This window comes from Balaenoptera borealis (genome assembly GCF_965194805.1).
Source record: "Balaenoptera borealis genome assembly, chromosome: 2".
Lineage (NCBI taxonomy): Eukaryota > Metazoa > Chordata > Mammalia > Artiodactyla > Balaenopteridae > Balaenoptera > Balaenoptera borealis.
Window position 1 is genome coordinate 123,335,066 of NC_138867.1, and position 20,600 is coordinate 123,355,665.

Consider the following 20,600-nt stretch of genomic DNA (forward strand, 5'->3'; position numbering starts at 1 on the left):
AAGCACCTAGTATGTTTCAAGACATTGTGATAAATATTATGCAAAAAGCAGAGACTTAAATAAGAATAAAAGTAGTTAATATTTATGATTTTGCGCCACATGCCAGTCACTATGGTAGGGCCTTACATAAATTACTTCATCTAATTGTCACCACACTCTGAAGAAGACATATTATTTGTCCTCTTTTTTTTAGGAGAAGGAAAGATGACAGACATAGAGAATGGACTTGAGGGCACGGGGAGGGGGAAGGGTAAGCTGGTACGAAGTGAGAGAGTAACATGGACATATATACACTACCAAATGTAAAATAGATAGCTAATGGGAAGCAGCTGTATAGCACTGGGAGATCAGCTCGGTGCTTTGTAACCACCTAGAGGGGTGGGATAGGGATGCTGGGAGGGAGACGCAAGAGGGAGCGGATATGGGGATATATGTATACATATGGCTGATTTACTTTGTTGTACAGCTGAAACTAACACAACATTGTCAAGTAATTATGCTCCAATAAAGATGTTAAAATTTTTTTTTAAATAATGGTTAATAGTTACAATTTTAGTGAATAAAATTGAAACGAAATATGAATAAAAATGGATGCTTCAGTGAAAAAAGAAGTAAGGCTCACATTATATGAGAGGAATGGACAAGTGCTGTAGAAGTTCAGAGAATTCTTTAAAACTAATGGCTTTTTCAAACAAAAAGAAAAAAGATTAATATTTGAGTTGAAAAATGAATATAGGCCATGAACTGCCACTTGAAAAAATGGAAAATAAACAATATGCAATAATGTTAGAGGTCACATGTTAAAAAACAAAACAGAACAAAATTCACTGAGTGCTGATGTCATTTTTTTAGCTCTCAAATTACGAAGCTCTAAAGGTGATAAGTACATAGAGATAAGGCATTCATAATCTCCTGGGGAGAGTGTAAATTGCTGTAACCTTCTGGGATAGACATTGGGGCAATTTGCCATTTGTCACATTTAGAGATAGTATTTAAAATGCTTATACCCCTTTTCCAAATATTTTCAATTCTATTTATTTATGCAAAGGAAATTATAGGTACAAATATAAAATGTTGGCTTGAAGAATATCTATCACAGGGTTGTTCAGAAGTAAAAAATTGGAAACAACACAGTGCCCAACAAAAAATATGAAGAGCTTAATTAAATATATGTTCCAATATGATAGAATAATGGGATACTCTGTAGACATTAAAGTGAGGTTCTTAAGAAATATTTAAGAAGATGAGGAAAAATTCACATTTAATTAAGTGAAAAGTGATATATAAAATGTTACACATCGCCTAATCTCAATTTATATTCATATATATGTATATATTATTAATTCATTAATGTAGACATATTAAAATATTAGTAACTGCAAGCAACAAAATGTTAACAGAGTTTTCTCTAGGTAATAGGATTATAGAAATTGTTAATATTGGATACTTTCTTCATTTTTCAAGTATTCTGAAATTTAAAATATATATGTATATATTAAAATATTAAATAATTATTAAATTATTTTTATCTCATAATTAGTAAATTTAAAAATTAAATGAGAAGAGAATCAAGGGCACTAATAGATAAAATATTTCCAAGCAAGTCTTCATGGATAAGATTTCATTCGGAGTACAGGATTGCTGGCTAAGATACATAAAAGACAGTGTAGAAAAAAAGAGATGTTCTGAATAAAATGTATCAGCAAAGATAGAATATTATAGAGGATGCTTATGAACTTAGAATAGATCAGCCAGGAAGAGGACAGAAAGAGAATTTAGAATGTTTAGAATGTTACTAGAATTAGAATAAATGCAAACTCTATATAACCACATTAAAGGACAAGGGACCTTGGACAAGTAGCATTCAGTTGATTATCACCAGCCCAGATAATCTGTGCACTCCCTTATCCATTCATTCAATGATTTATTCATTTAGAAAGTATCTCGAATACTTACTATGCACCATGCCTTGTTTTATTTATTTATTTATTTTATTGAAGTATAGTTGGTTTACAATGTTGTGTTAGTTTCAGATGTACAGCAAAGCCATTTACTTATACATACATATATATCTATTTTTCTCAGATTCTTCTCCCTTATAGGTTATTACAAAATATTGAGTGTAGCTCCCTGTGCTATACAGTAGGTCCTTTTTGGTTATCTAATATTTTATACATAGTAGTGTGTATATGTTAATCCTAAACTCCTAATTTACCCCTCCCCCCATCCCCTTTGGTAACCATAAGTTTGTTTTCTATGGCTGTGGGTCTATTTCTGCTTTGTAAATAAGTTCATTTGTATCATTTTTTTTCTAGATTCCACATAAAAGTGGTATCATATGATATACGTATTTCTCTGTCTGGCTTACTTCACTTAGTATGATAATCTCCAGGTCCAACCCTGTTGCTGCAAATGGCATTATTTCATTTGTTTTTATGACTAATATTCCATTGTATAAATATAGCACATCTTCTTTATCCATTCATCTGTTGATGGACATTTAGGTCGCTTGCATGTCTTGGCTATTGTAAATAGTGCTGCCTTGAACATTGGGGTGCATGTATCTTTTCAAATTAGAGTTTTCTCTTGCTGTATGCCCAGGAATGGCATTGCTGGATCATATGGTAACTCTATTTTTAGTTTTTTGAGGAACCTGCATACTATTTTCCATAGTGGCTGCACCAATTTACATTCCCACCAACAGTGTAGGAGGGTTTCCTTTTCTCCATACTCTCTCCAGCATTTATTATTTGTGGACTTTTTGATGATGGCCATTCTGACTGGTGTGAGGTGATACCTCATTGTAGTTTTGATTTGCATTTCTCTTATAATTAGCGGTGTTGAGCATTTTTTCATATGCCTTTTGGCCAAATTCATATGCCTTTTGGCCATCTGTGTGTCTTCTTTGGAGAGATGTCTATTTAGATGCCAGGAAATATGAATGAATCAAACTGAGGTCTCTACTTCCTTAAGGAGTTTGCAGTCTAGGACAGAAATAATCTTATAAATTTTATTTTTTTTTTCTCCTCCTGAATTCCACCCCAGATCTCAAAGAAACTTTAGGATCCTGTTCTGTCCAGTTGTAATACAATAATCTATGTCTATAAAAGTTGTCCATTTGTTCAGTGAAAGGGAACTTCATGTTCCATCAAGTAAATGAAGCAACTAGGCCCTGATTTTGCCACTCGATACATTCCAGTCTCACTTATTGAGTCCTCACTATATCTTCTTGCCTACCTCTTAGATACAAGCTACTTCTCACTGTTCTCCCAGCTAGATCACACCCTTCCAGTCTGAACTGTCCTTTCCCAATCTCTACCTAACAAACTCTACTCATCTTCTACAATTCTATCATATGGTACTTTCTCAGATCAGTCACTCAACCATTATCCTTCCCTCATTCATACTCCTAAGCCACTTTATTTATTGAACTGATATTTGACTTTTTCCTGAGAGCTCTGCAAACCCCTATATTCAAGGTATTATTGTATTATATAATTCCTTCCACACTGCACAAAGTGCAGTGAAGAAGAAATGAAAAATTTAAGTGACCCTATAAGACCCTTAATGAATCTATAAACATGGGATTAAAGTAATTTATAATACTATTAAAATAAATTCTGGCTGGATAACCAGCTGAACGGCTTTATCAACTGACTTCTTATTCATTTATATTGTTAATACAGAGCAGTGATTTTCAAACCATTACTCAGTCATAAAGTCAGTTTAGTGGGGCACAATCAGCATTTTTTAAAAAAGAAATAGAAAAAGAGAAAGGATTGGGAAAATATCAGACTATATGACCTACAGTAAAAGCAAGTATTGTGCTATTGAAGTTCTGGTTCATTATGTGTGTGTGTTTATTAGATTGTGAAGAAAAGTCATTTTTAACATAGGTTATGGATAAAAGAAGTTTGAAAGCCACTTACATAAAACTTGTGACACATTCCCGTCACATATCCCCACCCATAAAGGAATGTGACATGCTACTTCTTAAATTATCCAGCATTCCTACACTCTGTAAAAAACCAGCATTTTCTTAGACCGCTTAATTTCTCCTCACATTGTCACAAACACTGCAGTTGGATTTCTTTTCAAATATAAAGTTTTTATTACTTAATGTGGGTTGTGAGCATTAAGGCCATGATGAGATGTAGATATTGAGATGTCAGGTTTGCTCACCCACTAGATCAGTTATCTGCTCTGTTCTCAGACCAATCCCAGAGTCTGAGCAGTTCAATCCATGCTTAAGCGAAGTCATAAATTACCCTGGTTTCTGGATCTCCAGTGCTCAGGAATAGTTGCAACAGCAAATATTGAATTTTCCAAGATTTCCTGTGGAACTTGTCAAATTATGGTATGTCTGCATGGGCTGGCAGTTGAATTCATTTAGGATAAGAGACTATGTCTATTTTTTATAGTTATATTCATAGCCATCACCAGCACTGGCTCATAATAAGTGCTTAGTATTTATTGAATGAATTACACTAGAGAGGGACCCTAATTGAAAAAAAAAGATAAGAAATACCATTTTTGTACATTTTCAGTTATAGAATCTAGTCACCATGAGTGTTTGAAGTATTTTTAAAATTACCATTAGCAATTTCTTGATTGGCAATACCTAAAAATATGAAACTAATTTGGAAAAGCTAAAATTAGAAGAGGAATTGGTATAGTTTCCAAGTAGTTAATTTACAGCAAGCAAACATCTTCCTTTTTGGAAAAATAGTGGAATCAGAAAATGGAAACAGTAAGCTCGTTAGCTTCATTTCACCCAAAAAAAGGTAAAATGTATAAGCAGCAAATTGGGTCAGTTTTCCAAAAGTCCATTACAGTTTAAGGTCCCCCCTCCCCCACCACCCTGTTTTAATGGGCTGAAGTGTTGTCGCTAACCCAGGAAAAAAAATTTAAAGGAGTGTGTTTTAATGTGTAGATTCTGCCCTTAAAGAGTGAGTGAGCTTTAGAAACAATCACTATAGTGGTCTAATTGCCTAGGACTTAGAATGAGATCTTGGGAAGGGAGGCAGGGAGAGGATAGTTGCATCATGCTTGCCAGGCACCAAGGCAAGAGGTTCTTTGAATACCAGCTCACCTGCAGCACAAGACTTCCTAAAGAGAAATTAAACATGTTTCAAACACTTTTGTAAATGCCTCACCTGAATCTTTACTGGGACTTTTCAAAGCCAAGGAAGCAACATAGCAGGTTACAAACTCAAATATCTGAAGAGGCTAGGCAGATAAGGGGTTGAGTATAAATGGAATTATTTGTGATTATTCAATTCATGACTATTAGAGAATTTGTGTGTGCTTTTGTTTGCTCAAAACATACTTAAGATACCATTAGCAATAAGCATTTGTAGGTTGCTAAGTAATCACACTGAGAGAAGAACCAACTTGTCAAGAAAGAGAAAGTTTCTATCAAGAAAACTCAAGTTGAATCATTTTAAGAAATGGATGCAAAAATTTTTTATTTAAAAATAATTTCATGATTGGACAATTATGCAAGTATAGACAGGATTGAAGAAAACAATTAGAGATATAAGACAGCCAGAGAATGGCAACAGTGGGAATCCATTATCACCCCTAGGTTTGAAGGAGCAGGAGGGGAAAAGGTGTTACCAGACTCAGAAGAGTTGGAGCCATGCAGGAGTGGCTGGCTGGTAGATGCAAGGACTGCAGAGGAGCATAGTCACTGCCAGCACCGTAAGAAAGAAGAAGGGAGGGCAAGGGAGGAATAAATGCTCTACCCTCTGTCTCCTTCCACTCTCCAGTCTCCTATCAGTGTCTCCCATTGGTCCAACTCAACCAGAGACCAGAGGGCCAGAGCCTAGGCCATTCAATGCACAGAGGTCAGCCTTCCTGGGACAAAGAGCAGGGAAGAGAAGGGCAAGATAAAGCTGATGGAGGCAAGCTGAGGATGACCATTAAACCCAACAATATTCTTTTTGTCTATAAGCTTTTCAAGAATTAGATTGACCCAAATGACCTTTGTTCCCCTAATAAATGAACAAAACATTTTGTCAAATAAAGATAACCTGAGATGTTCACACTGGGTTAGATCTACTATTCTGGTGGACTTGAGCATTCAGTTTTTTCAAACAGCTTATTTGACTACTTTATTTCAAAGGGTTTACTGGTTGTTTGTTGGTTACTTTTTTGGTGTTCCCATAGATGCTGCCAACCCCTTACATTTTCAAAGATACTATAAGGTTTAAAGTTCAGTCTTCCAGAGATCTATCTGGGCTCCAGGGCATTTCTCCTGAAGATGCATGTAACTCTTGTAATAGAATCCAGCAGTTAAAGTCCCCCAGACCACTGCAGTGCATTTCATCAGCAGGGTAAGTGACTCTCCCATTTCCTATTGCTTGAAAGAGCAGTCGGATTCATGAAAGCACATCATGCCCTGCCCTGTGGCACAAGTATGCTACTAAAAAAAAGAGAGAGAGAAAGAAAGAAAGACTGATAGGAAAAATGCAAGGTACTTAAGCAAGCAGGACCACTATTGCTCTCTAAAAGATAGATGATTGCAGTGAACATGATGTCTGGAAATGTAGTTTGCCCAAATTAAAGTGGAACATAAAAATAAGGAGGGAAAGAATCTAATTTCCATTTAAAGTTGCTATCGACGGTAGTTGTACAATATTCTTTGTCACACCTTCAGGTGATAGACCTACAGTGCGGCAGAGCTGTGGTAATTCAAAGGTAGCCAGGGGCAAGAGAAATATAGAACTCACATCTGCCAAAATAAATCTGAGCATCGAGTTGGCTAGAGAAACGTGGCAGGAGAAAGGGCAGGATGCCATTATGAGGGAGTAATAAATTGCAGTTTATGATGTCTGCCTGAATAATAGGGAATGAGGAGGGAAGGGAGGTTTTCTTGAGTTTTCCTCTGAGAAGAGTTGTGGGAGGATCCAGTTGGGCAGTGACTCTTCAATCCTTTTTGACTCTTGTGAAGTCAAGAGACTACTTTGCCATTTATATTTCAAAAGAAAAATTATGTCCTAGTTGTATTCTCTCTAAGAAGAAAAATAAAACTTTGTCTTACTAACTAAGCTAATCATAGATTTCTCTGTGAAATCATGATAATGACTGTGATGGGAATTTTCTCCCAGAGGTGTGGGCAGAGCACTGGACTAGTATTAAGGAGACCCACTGCTTCTTATCTTAGTTCTTGTGATTATAAGCTGGGCATCAGGCATCAGGCACAAAAATTCCTATCCTTCAGCCTGGAAAAATCTCAATCAAGAAGAGGAGTTGGATAGAGCCTCATATCAAACTCCTCCCAGGAAATGAATCATCATCCCTTCAACAGAATTCAAAATGTTGCCCTAGTTTCTGATCTTCACACTTGCCTACACAGACATTTCTGAATCTCCATTGCATTCTCCTGCTAATAACCCCCTGACTACATTCCTCTGACTTCACACCCATTCATTGGTTCAAATTTAGCATTCTTATAGATGTGTTATTTGGGCAACTTATATAATCTCTGAGAGAGCTAATTTAATCATCTGAAAAATTCAGACAATTACAATATCATACAAGGTTGATGAGAAGTTAAATGTGCTGTAGTAAATAAAGTGATACGAACATAAAAGAAAAAATCATAAATTGGATTTTTTCAAAATGAAAAGTTTTCTCTTTGAAAGACACTATTAACACAGTTTTGACTGGAGACGTATTATGGCCACAGGTGTTAGTTTCTGCAAAATCCCCTGGTCAGTAATGAGTTAAGAAAATGAGAAGACAAAACAGAATGGTAAAAATATTGGGAATACATTTAGCTGACAACAGAATCTTAGTGAGAACATATAAAGTCCTATTACAACTCAATAATAAGCAGACAAGCAATCTAATAAAAATTTGCAAAAGATTTGGACCGATACTTCACAAAAGAAAATATATGAATGGTGAATAATCATCTGAAAAGATACTCAATGTCATTAATCATCAGCAACCGAATATTAAAACCACAGTGAGATGCCATTTTATACCCATTAGAATGTCTAAAATCAAAAAGAAAGTAAAAAGTGTTGATGAGAATGTGGAGCAACTGAAACTCTCATACACTGTTTATGGAAATATAAAATTATACCACCACTTTGGAAAATATTTGGCAGTCTCTTAAGCAGTTTCTCAGCCATTCCATCATAAGTATCTACTTCTAGAGAAATAAAAACACACAAGGACATAAATGTTAGTGTTCAGTGCATCTTTATTTGGAATAGTCACATACTGGAAACAATACAAATGTCCATCAATAGATAAATAATGGGTAAACAAATATATCCATATAGTAGAATACCACTAATATGTAAAAAGGATAATCTACTATATACACAGTAAAATGAATGAACTCAAAATCATTATTCTGAGTGAAAGTAACTAGATACAAAATAGCACATAGTGTATTATTCCATTTATATAAATTCTTTAAAAAATGCAAACTAATCTACAGAGGCAAAAAGCAGATTGATCTCAGATTGCCTGAGAACAAAGGTAGAAGGTGGCATTGCCTGTAAAGGGATATGAGGATCCTTCTAGGGATGACGGACGTCTTCTGTCTTGATTGAGGTGGTTGTTTCACAGGTGTATATATCTGTCATAATTCATCAAATTATATACTTTTCATGGATGCCGTTCATCATAAGTAAATTATATGTCAGCAAAGTTGACTTAAAAATAACAAAATAAGTGAAGTGCTAAGATCCCAGCTTGGCTCAGAGTTCTCAATATGAGGAGAGTATTATTCTTGTTATTATTTTTTCTCTAGTTATTATCTTCACCCCACCATTGACATCTGACTCTGCTCCATCCATGTTTGATACTATGTCTCCATTCCACTTTGTGTACAGTGGATAGTATAGTAGTTTTAGGCCAAGGGCAGCCCTTCCTGAATCACTTAATAGAGCTTCCTTTCTTAGAGGGTACATGAAAGGATCAAATGATGACACATTATATGGGAAGCTGTACTATAAAGATTAGGCTTTGTAGTTTTATCATTATTATTATGTGCTTACTCATCTGATGCCCGCTCAGAAAGCTCACACTGTCCCCGGTGAAGGGAATATAAGTGGACAAAAACACCATGAGTCTCAAGGTTATTATCTGCCCTTCTATGGGTCCATCTACCAGTAGCATCCTGGAATCGGTAGATCTGATGGAGAAGAACAGGGTTTGACATTAAGTGGATCTGGATTCAAATTTCAAGTCTGCCGCTCACCAGCTAGCTGTGTGAACTTCATCAAGTTACTTAATGTCTATTAGACTCGGTTTATCATATATGAAATGGAGGCAATAGTAATCCCTTGTATAGTTGTTGTGAGATTAAAGAACAAATTGATGTTGTAGAATATGTTGCACAGCACCTTGGATCTAGTAAACTCAAAGCAGATGGTAGCTGTTCTTATACTCTGCCCAGTGGTCAGGTATGATGTGTTTGTTTAGCCACCCTGGAGCTATGGATCCATTTACACTGTGTGGCACATTACTGAGGTCTTCTCTGTGCATCTACCTTCCCTCGCTCTCTGCTTGAAAAACTGTGTGCTAAAGGTCAGGGTGGAAAACGGTCTCGCTCTATGTTCTCTCCTCTTGCTGCAGGTAATTTCCTCTGTCCATATGCCGTTAATGATGTGATTATCAGTGCTGGTGGCCAATCATGTGATCTAATCAAAGCACCAAATCACTCTCATCTCTCCCAACAGCTCCAGATGGCATCTGAACACTCATTGGTAATAAACAGGGAGAGTTTGGTTTGTTTGTTTTTTTTTTAATTTTTAAAGTCTTCTCTAATCAACTTGGATAATTAGCTCAAAAATAATAATAATTCTGAATCCTCTCCATAACTCATATGCAAAACCCTAAGATCATGAAGACGAGAGAGCTGCTAATTAGCTATTTTCATTTTACCTGAAAAGAACAGGACTAAAGGCATTCATTCAGGAAACTGAAATCTCATCTTCAAAAGCAAGTTGGATGAAGAAGTGAGGCCAGCATTCAATGGCTTGCTGCAAAGAAGTAGAGAATGAGGCAAATGTTAATGTGCACAACAGGCCAAGGCAAATGATTCAAAGTCATCCTAAATTTAGGGAAAAAAGGGGGGGAAACTATTTGCTTCCTGTAAGTGAAGACCTCAACTCATCAATCATGTTATTCCATAGAATACAGATAGGAATTCTACAAAGTCAGAGGATATAATGAGGATGTTATATTGTCTTTAATAAAAAGAAACTGACTTGCCCTTTATACAGCGTAATCTGCAGAAATGTCAACATTTCATTAGAAGTGTCCAGTTTCTTTCAATTAGTGAGGGTGGCAAAAAATGTTCTTGTTGCTCCAAGAGAGGTAAAATGAACTGTTACGGATCCCTCTGCAGGCAGAGCCCTGGGTGTTGATAGGTATCCTGCGGAGTTTTAGATGCACCTACCAGAAAGTGCTCTTGCATTACATGTGGGCATATGTAATGAAGCAAAGGATAATAGACTCCTTTTAGTCACAGAAAAGCCTGCTAAGAAGATGAGATCAGGGCTGAAAAGTTAGGGTTTATCAGATTCTTGTCTTCCCCAAATCAGAACTATATCGTCCTTATGAAAAATGTTAGCAATGTGTCTGAAGAAATGGAGACAAAGGAATTTTTTATTTAATAACCTCACTGTTCAGACGAAATTCCCCTGTGAAAACTGTAGAACTCTTTACATGAGTTTCAAAGTTTATATATCACATAATTTGAAATCCTGGGACCTCAAAAATACAATGACTAAATTATGAGGCCTTACCATGTCTGTAAAATAAGATGATGATTTTACTATATTTTAGGTATCATAAATTTTAAAACTATTCATAAAATTAATTGTATAGGGAAATCTGTCATTTTTGCCTCTCTGTCATCCATCCCCCTTTACTTAGTAACAAAACCTTGGTTTTTCATGAAACCACTTCTATCTACATATGTCCAGTTCCTAGCCAGTAGGAATATTGCCTCCCCAGGACACAAATAGCCACCACATGGTAAGAACCTTCTAAAATTGAAGCTAACACACAGCAAAGCAGAGCAAAGAGCTGGGGAGAGAGACTGCAATGTAATTTGAGTCCCTGGACCCAACCAGGCCTGAAGTAGGATACTCTGGACCCTTCCATTACGGGATCCAATAAATGTCTTTTGTTTGCTCAAACCAGGTTGAATTCATTTCTGTCACTTGAAAACAAGACAGTCCTAGCTAATATAGGACTGCAATTCTCATACTTTGAAGTTGGATATGACATCTAGTAAAGAATGTTCAGTTACGTGGAAATGTATCCTGATTTTCAGATCAGTGTCACTATTCTTCAGAGGCAGAGAAAAGAAGGAAGAGTGAAGAGAGGTGATGCTAATGAGCTAGTGATGATTAAGAAGGAGAGATTTTGAAGAACTCGGTCCTTTTATAGCATAAGAAGGGCTCTAGGAATTACATTAGACCCAGAAGGAAGATAACGTGGAAAAATTTTATTGCTAATTAAATCATGCTTAATTTCCATAGGCAAAACTGAAAAAAGAAAGTTTCTGGCAGGAATAAAACCTGCATAAAGAAAAAAATAAAAAGATGATACTTAATGCATTTCTTAATGGTACCATTAAGTCCCCCCAGTACTTATAGGAAGGCAGTAATTTACTGGGATCTAAAAAAGTGCAGTCTGTTGGTGGGAATGAAAATTGATGCCACTATGGAGAACAGTATGGAGGTTCCTTAAAAAACTAAAAATAGAACTACCTTATGACCCAGCAGTCCCACTACTGGGCACATACCCTGAGAAAACCACAATTCAAAAAGAGTCATGTACCACAATGTTGATTGCAGCTCTATTTACAATAGCCAGGACATGGAAGCAACCTAAGTGTCCATCGACAGATGAATGGATAAAGAAGATGTGGCACATATATACAATGGAATATTACTCAGCTATAAAAAGAAATGAAATTGAGTTATTTGTAGTGAGGTGGATGGACCTAGAGACTGTCATACAGAGTGAAGTAAGTCAGAAAGAGAAAAACAAATACCATATGCTAACACATATATATGGAATATTAAAAAAAATGGTTCTGAAGAACTTAGGGGCAGGACAGGAATAAAGATGCAGATGTAGAGAATGGACTTGAGGACATGGGGGGGGGGGAAGGGTAAGCTGGGAGGAAGTGAGAGAGTGGCATGGAAATATATACACTACCAAATGTAAAAAAGATAGCTAATGGGAATCAGCTGCATAGCACAGGGAGATCAGCTCAGTGCTTTGTGACCACCTAGAGGGGTGGGATAGGGAGAATGGGAGGGAGACCCAAGAGATAGGAGGTATGGGGACATACATATATGTATAGCTGATTCACTTTGTTATCAAGCAGAAACTAACACACCATTGTAAAGCAATTATACTCCAATAAAGATGTTTAAAATAATTTTTTAATAAATAAATAAATAAATAAATAAAAATAAATTAAAAAGTGCAGTATATCTGACTAAAGGTCATGCAAACACTAAAATGTTTCTCCAAAAATCTGTCTGAGACAGAAAGAAGGATGACCAGCTCTTCTCAGAACCTTTCAAGAATAGTATAGTATAAGCTTATCAATGACTCTGGTGATTCAAATTTTCTCTTAAGCACATGTGGGAACTATATAGCAAGGTGGCGAAAGCTGAGAAATATTATTTTTTAAATTTATTTTATTATTTATGTATTTATTTTTAGCTGTGTTGGATCTTCGTTGATGCATGTGAGCTTTTCTCTAGTTGTGACGAGCAGGGGCTACTCTTTGTTGCAGTGCGCAGTCTTCTCATTGAGGTGGCTTCTCATTGTAGAGCATGGGCTCTAGGCATGCAGGCTTCAGTAGTTGCAGCACATGATCTCAGTAGTTGTGGCTCACGGGCTCTAGAGGGCAGGCTCAGTAGTTGTGGCACACGGGCTTAGCTGTTCCATGGCATGTGGGATCTTCCTGGACCAGGGCTCGAACCCATGTCCCCTGCATTGGCAGGCAGCTTCTTAACCACTGTGTCACCAGGGAAGTCCTGAGAAATATTATTTTTGACATCCATCATGGCTTTATGGGCTGTCAAAAGGAGCCCTTCCAGCAAAAGCACAAACAACAGCACACTTCCCACTTTTTGCATTAGATAGTATGGAAAACAGTGATGGTTCTGGAGCCTGTCACGAGCTTTCCCCTGCCTAAATCTCCATTGGCAACTATACCACCAATGAGGCTCTCTCACTCTAAACCCTGGCTGTACTGAACTGTACAGTATTCTTGACTACTTTGTCAAGTATTAGTTGACTGTATATTCTTGGGTTTATCTCTGGGCTCTTGATTCTGTTCCATTAGTTTCTTTGTCTGTTTTTAATGCCAGTACCATAATGTTTTAATGACTGTAGCTTTGTAGTATAGCTTGAACTCAGGAAGTGTGATGCCTCCTGCTTTGTTCTTCTTTCTCAGGACTTCTTTGGCTATTCAGGGTGTTTTGTTGTTCATATAAATTTTAGAAGTCCTTTTCTCTACTTCCGTAAAAAAAAATACCATTGCAATCTTGATAGGGATTGCATTCAATATATAGATGGTTTTTGGTAGTATTGTCATTTTAACAACATTAATTTTTCCAATCCATGTACATGGATGACTTTCCATTTATTTTTGTCTTCTTTCATTTCTTTCATCAGTGTCTTATAGTTTCCAGAGTAGATAAGTTTTACCTCCATATTTAAATTTATTCCTGAGTATTTTATTGTATTTGATGCTGTTGTAAATGGGATAAATTTCTTTATTTCTTTTTCAGAAAGTTCATTGTTAGAGTATAGAAAGGCTAATGATTTTTATATGTTAGTTTTGTATCCTGCAACTTTACTGAATTAATTGATTAGATCTATGCATTTTTTGATTGAGTCTTTAGGATTTTCTATATATAAAATCATGTAGTCTACAAATAAAGACAATTTTAATTCTTCCTTTCCAGTTCTGATACATTTTATTTCTTTTTGTTGCCTGATTGCTCTAGCTAGGACTTCTAGTACTATGCTGAATAAGAGTGGTGAGAGTGGGAAACCTTGGCTTGTTCCTGATCCTAGAGGAAAAGGTTTCAACCTTTCACCATTGAGTATCATGTTAGCTGTGGGCACATCATATATGGCCTTTAATATGTTCCTTAATATGTTCAGTTTTTATCATGAATGAATGCTGAATTTTGTCAAGTGCTTTTTTTTCTGCATCAATTGAGATTATCAGATGATTTTTTTCTTTCATTCTATTAATGTGCTGTATCACATTGATTGATTCATGTATGTTGCATCTTTGAATCCCAGAGATATATCCCATTCGATCATGGTGTATGATTCCTTTCATGTGCTGCTAAATTCAATTTGCTAGTATTTTATTAAGGATTTTTACATCTGTATTATATCAGGGATATTGGTCCCTGTAGTTTTCTTTTCTAGTTGTGTTTTTCCAGTGTTGGTGTCAGGATAATGCTGGCCTCATACAATGGGTTTGGGAGTGTCCCCTCCCCCCCCTTTTGATATTTTGGAAGAGATTGAGAAGAATTGGTATTAATTATTTTTTAAATGTTTGGTAATATTCACCAGTGAAACCATCTGGTCCTGGGCTTTTCTTCACTGGGCGATTTGTGATTTCTGATTCAATTTCCTTACTAGTAATTGGTTAATTCAGATTTTCTACTTCTTCCTGATTCAGTCTTAGTAAATTGTGTGCTTCTAAGAATTTTTAAAATTTCTTCTAGGCTGTCCAGTTTCTTGGCATATAGTTGTTCATAGTAGCTCTTGTGATCCTTTGAATTTCTGTGGTATCAATTGTAATGTCCCCATTTTTAAATTTATTTATAATTTTGTTGATTTGGGTCCTTTCGCTTTTTCCTCAGTTAGTCTAGCTAAAAGTTTGTCAGTTTTGTTAATCTTTTCAAAGGACCAACTCTTAGTTTGGTTAATCTTTTCTATTGTTTTTTCTGTTCTCAATTTCATTTATTTCTGTACTTTTTAATAATAATAATCTTTATTGTTTCATTTCTCCTGCTAACTTTGGGCTTAGTTTGTTCTTCTTTTGCTATTTCCTTAAGGAATAGAGTTAGTTTATTTATTTGGAATCCTTCTTGTTTCTTAATGTAGACATTTGTTGCTATGAACTTGCCTCTTAGAACTGCTTTTGCTTCATCCCACAAGTTCTGGTGTGTAGTATTTCCATTTTTGTGTCTCAGGAAACCTTCTTATGCCCTCTTTAATTTATTCTTTGATCCATTGGTTGTTCAAGAAGGTGTTGATTAATTTCCATATGTTTATGAATTTTCCAGTTTTCCCCTTGTATTGATTTCTAGTTTCACGCTATTGTAGTCAGAGAAGAAACTTGGTATGATTTTAGTCTTCTTGAATTTGGTAACATTTGTGTTGTGGACTATATATGGTCTATTCTAGAAAATGTTCCTGTGTACTTGAGAAGAATGTGTATTCCGTTGTTGGATAGAATGTTCTGTATATGTCTGTTAGGTCTATTTTGTCTATAGTGTTGCTCAAATCTGTTCTTACTTTATTGATTCTCAGTCTGGGTGATCTATCCATTATTGAGAATGGGGTATTAAAAACCCCAACTCTTATCATATTACTGTTAATTTCTCTTTTTTTATCTGTTAGTTTTTGCTTTATGTATTTAGGTGTTCCAATGTCGGGCATATAAATATTTGCAATTGTTATAGCTTCCTGATGGGTTGAACTGTTTCTCATTATATAATAGTTTTTTGTCTTTTTACCATTTTTGATTTAAAGTCTATATTTTTTGATATAAGTACAGTCATCCTGGCTTCTTTTTCTTTTTAAGTTTACCATTTGCTTGAAATGTCTCTTTCCATACCTTCAACTTCAGTCTATGTATGTCTTTAAGGCTAAAGTGAATCTCTTGTAGGAAGGATATTGTTGGATATTATTTTTTTAATCCATTCAGCCATTCTATATTTTTTACATTTATTTATTTGTTTATTTAAGTAAGTTCAATCTGTTTACATTTAAAGTAATTATTGATAGGTAGGGGCCTACTATTGCCATTTTGTTCACTGTTTTATAGATCTATTGTTTCTTATTTCTTATCCTGCTATCTTTGTGTATGTGTGTGTTTTGATGTCTTCTGGTATCAGTGTACTTTGACCTCTTTACCATGTTTTCTTGTGTAATTAATAGACGATTTTCCCTTATGGTTACAATGAGGCTTACATAAAATATCTTAAATTTATAATACCTTATTTTAAATTGATAACTTCAATAGAATTCATAAACTTTACAGTTTTACTTCTTCTTTCCTTCACATTTTAGGTTATTTTTGTTATGATGTACCTTTTTTTTTACATTGTGTTACTAATAATAGATTGTTGTAGTTATGGTTATTTTTACTACTATTTTTTTTTATAAATTTATTTATTGATTGATTGATTTTTCTGGGTGTGCTGGGTCTTCGTTTCTGTGTGAGGGCTTTCTCTAGTTGTGGCGAGCGGGGGCCACTCTTCATCGTGGTGCATGGGCCTCTCACTGTCGTGGCCTCTCTTGTTGTGGAGCACAAGCTCCAGATGTGCAGGCTCAGTAGTTGTGGCTCACGGGCCCAGTTGCTCCGCGACATGTGGGATCTTCCCAGACCAGGGCTTGAACCCGTGTCCCCTGCATTGGCAGGCAGATTCTCAACCACTGCGCCACCAGGGAAGCCCCTTTACTACTATTTTTTAATGTTCAAACTAAAGTTGTGTGTGATTTACACACTGCTATTACCATATTGTAGAATTAATTACGACTATATATTTACCATTACCAGTGAGATTTACACTACCTTTTTATGTTTTTATGATGTTAATTAGCATTCTTTTACTTCTACTCAAAGAACTTCCTGTAGCATTTCTTGTAAGCCAGGTCTGGGGTAAGCGCTCCCTCAGCTTTTGTTGGTTTAAGGAAGTCTTTATATCTCCTTTGTTTCTGAAGGACAGCTTCACCAGGTATAGAATTCTTGGTTGAGAGTTATTTTCTTACAATAGTTTGACTATGTTATCCTTTTCTCTCTTGCCTTAAAGGGTTTTTGTTGAGAAATCCACTGATTGTCTGACAGAAGTTCCATGTATGTAATTCCTCTCTTTTCTGTTGCTGCTCTTAAACCTCTTTCTTTGTCTTTGACATTTAACAATTTAATTGTAATGTGTCTCAAGGTAGCCCTATGCAGGTTCAACCTATTTGGGGTCCTATGGACCTCATAGATCTGGATGTCCATTTCTCTCCCCAGGTTCAGTAAGTTTTCAGCCTTTATTACTTTAAATATACTTTCTGTTCCTTTCTTTTTCTCTTATCCTTCTGAAATTTTCATAATGCAAATATTACTTCTATTCATTGTGTCCCGTTATTCCCATAGGCTGTCTCTACTCTTCTTCTTTATTTTTCTTTTTTCTCTTTTGACTGGGTAATTTCTAATGTTTAATCTTCCAGGACACTGATTCTTTCTTCTCCATTGTCAAATCTACTTTTGAAACTCTTGATTGAATTTTTTAGTTCAATTATATTTTTCAACTCTAGGAATTCTTTATTTTTGTTGTTGTTTTGTTTTGATGGTTGCTATTTCCTTACTGAACTTCTCATTTTGTTCATACATTATTCTCCTACTTTTGTTTAGTTATCTGTCTGTGTTTTCTTGTAGTTCACTAGACTTCCTTAAGAGGATTATTCCAAATTCTTTGTCTGATAATTCATAAATTTGCATTTCTTTAGGATCAGTTATTGAAGCTTTATTAGTTTCTTTTGGTGGCATAATATTTACCTGACTTTTTGTGATCCTTGTATCCTTACACTGGTATCTACATATTTGATTAATCGGGTTCCTCTTCCAGACTTTATAGGTTTGCTTTGGCAGGGACAGTTCTTCACCAGTCAGCTCAGTTTGGGTTTTGGGTGTGTCTGCTGGTAATGTCCTTGGGCAGTTGGGACCTACTATTATGGTCTATTTTTGGGTGAGGCAACTGTTCAAACTCTGAGGATGGGGATGGGGGTGGGGAGGATCACTGGCTGACAATAGTTGGAGAGGACTGATGGGATGGTTCCCTACCCAAGTGGGGCTGTAGGATGGGCTCCACAGTTGCCTGGATTCTCTGGTCAGGCTTACTAGACTGTCAGGACTGGGTACTATACTTAGTAGTAAATGGGCCTATGAATTAGCTTTCCTGACCTGGCAGAACAGCAGGACAGGACTCAGGGCCCATACACCTCATTATTTGGGAACCTGAATCAGGCCAGAGTGTGCACTTAATTCCCTGGTCAGTTGAGGTCACCACGTTTGCTCTGAAGATGGAGGTAGCCATGGATTGTTCAAGTGCCGCTGGACATAGGGCTGTTGAATGGGCTATGCAGCTTCCCATATGTTGCATGGGTTAGGTTACCTATTTGAACAAGCTAAAGGCTATATTCAGCAATGAGTGAGACTACAAATTACATTCCCTGCCTGGATGCAGTGGGAAAAACAGCTCTAAAGCTGCTAAAGCTCTTTGTTTTCTTACCTCAAGCTGACCCACTTCCCAAGTTCCCTGATCAAGCAGGGCTACTGGCTTTGTCCTGCAAACCCTTAGCTCTGCCTGCCTACCTATAGGCTCAAGTGCCACTGGGGCACACAGCTTCCAGGAGTTGTCACCAGCCCTTCTAGTCAGATGGGGCCACTCTCCACAGTGAGTGGTGCTATGCCTCAGCTCCCTTGCCTGGGTGGAGGAGGAGTGGCCATTCCAGGCTACTCTCAGTTTCCCAAATAAGCTCTCTGGTTGGGAGAGGCTGGGTGTTACCCTCAGCCTTGGCTATGAATTAATCTCCCGGCCTGTGTGTAACACCAGAACACTCCAGGCCCAGTACTGGTTTTGCTCTGGGGATGATCAGCTCTGCCCACTCACTTTTCAGCTCAAGTGCCTCTGGGCTGCACTGCTTCCAGGAGTTGTCACCAGCCCTTCCAGTCAGCTGGGGCCAGAAGACACTCTCCACAGTGGATGGGGCTGTCATTGAGCTCCTTGCCTAGATATGGGCAAACTTGAGCTCTAGGGCTAGCAAAACTTGTTTGAGGATCTAAATCAGGCAGATCTGCTCCCAGCTGAGTTCCCTGGTCAGAGTGTGCCCCCAACTTGGATCTGCAGATGAGTAAAGACACTGTTTGGGATTACTACTTGGGCTCTACAGGAATGAACTCTGTCTGCCAAGAGCTGCTGGTTGTTCAAGCCCTTCCCCCTTTCTCCTTCACAGTCATATTGCAGATTCCTCTGCAATTCTTGTGGTGCAACATCAGAATAGGGGCTTCCACAAAGCAACCCACAATCCTGGGCAGCTTTGGGAGTGCTGGTTGTTCTCCCAGCTTCTCTTTTCCCACTGGAGAAACCAGAGGCTCAGGGAAGAGCTCTCCATGTGGTGCTGCACTGGTCTGAGGGAGGGGCAATACAGTCACCTTGTAGCCATTTCTCTTACCCTTCTAATGCAGACTGTCTTGGTCTCTGTGGTGTAGGAGGTCCCTGGTGTGGTGTTTATTAGCTCTTGAATTTCTCCAAGATCCATATCTTGAAACCATTCACTCCCCACTTTTTTTGTCATACCCATAATCTTTCATGATTTCCCTAATTGGCTCTGTCATAAATCCTGTGAAGTCATGTACATCATCTGGACACAGTTTTCTCCAGCAGGAATTTGTTGTTTGGGGCTTGATGGCTTTCACAGATTTTTCTATAAATAATGGTATCTCCACTGGTATAATCCTTACAGACTTTCATGATGTTCTCTCTATCAGGGTTCTCTTCCATGTTGTTGAGAATCCTTTCCATAGAGTACTGTGTGTAATGAGGCTTAAAGATCCTTATGAGCCCCTGATCTAGAGGCTGAATTAGAGACATTATGTTTGGGGGCAAGTAGACCACTTCAGTGCCTTAAATGTTGAACTTACGGGGTTCTGGGTGGCCAAGAGCATTGTCCAATATCAAAAGAACTTTAAAAGGCAGTCCCTTACTGGTAAGGTACTTCCAACTTCAGGGACAAAGCATCAGTGGAAACAATCCAGAAAAAGCGTTCTCATTGTCCAGGCCTTCATATTGTACAACCAAAAGCCTGGCAGCTGGTGTTTATCTTTTCCCTTCAAGGCTCAGGGGTTAACAGCTTTATAGATAAGGGCAATCATGATCATAAATCTGAATGCATTTGCACAAAACAGTAGTGTTACCCTATCCCTCCTGCCTTCAATCCAGGTGCTTGCTTCTCTTCCTTATTAATAAGTGTCTTTTGTGGCATTTTTTATTCCAGAATAGGGCACTTTTGTCTACATTTAAAACTTATTCAGGCAGATATCCTTTCTCCTCAATAATTTTCTTAATGGCATCTGGGAACTTGTCTGCTGCCTCTTGGTCAGCAGAAGTTTCTTCTCCCATTATCCTGACATTTTTTAAGCCAGAAATCTTTCTAAAATTATCAAACCCCATCCTTTGCTATAATCCAATTCTCCGCTTTAGACTCTTCATCTTCTTTTTGCTTTAAGTTGTCATGTAATGACTTCACTCTTTCTCAAACCATATTAGAATCTATAGGTATGCCTTTCTTACAGCAGT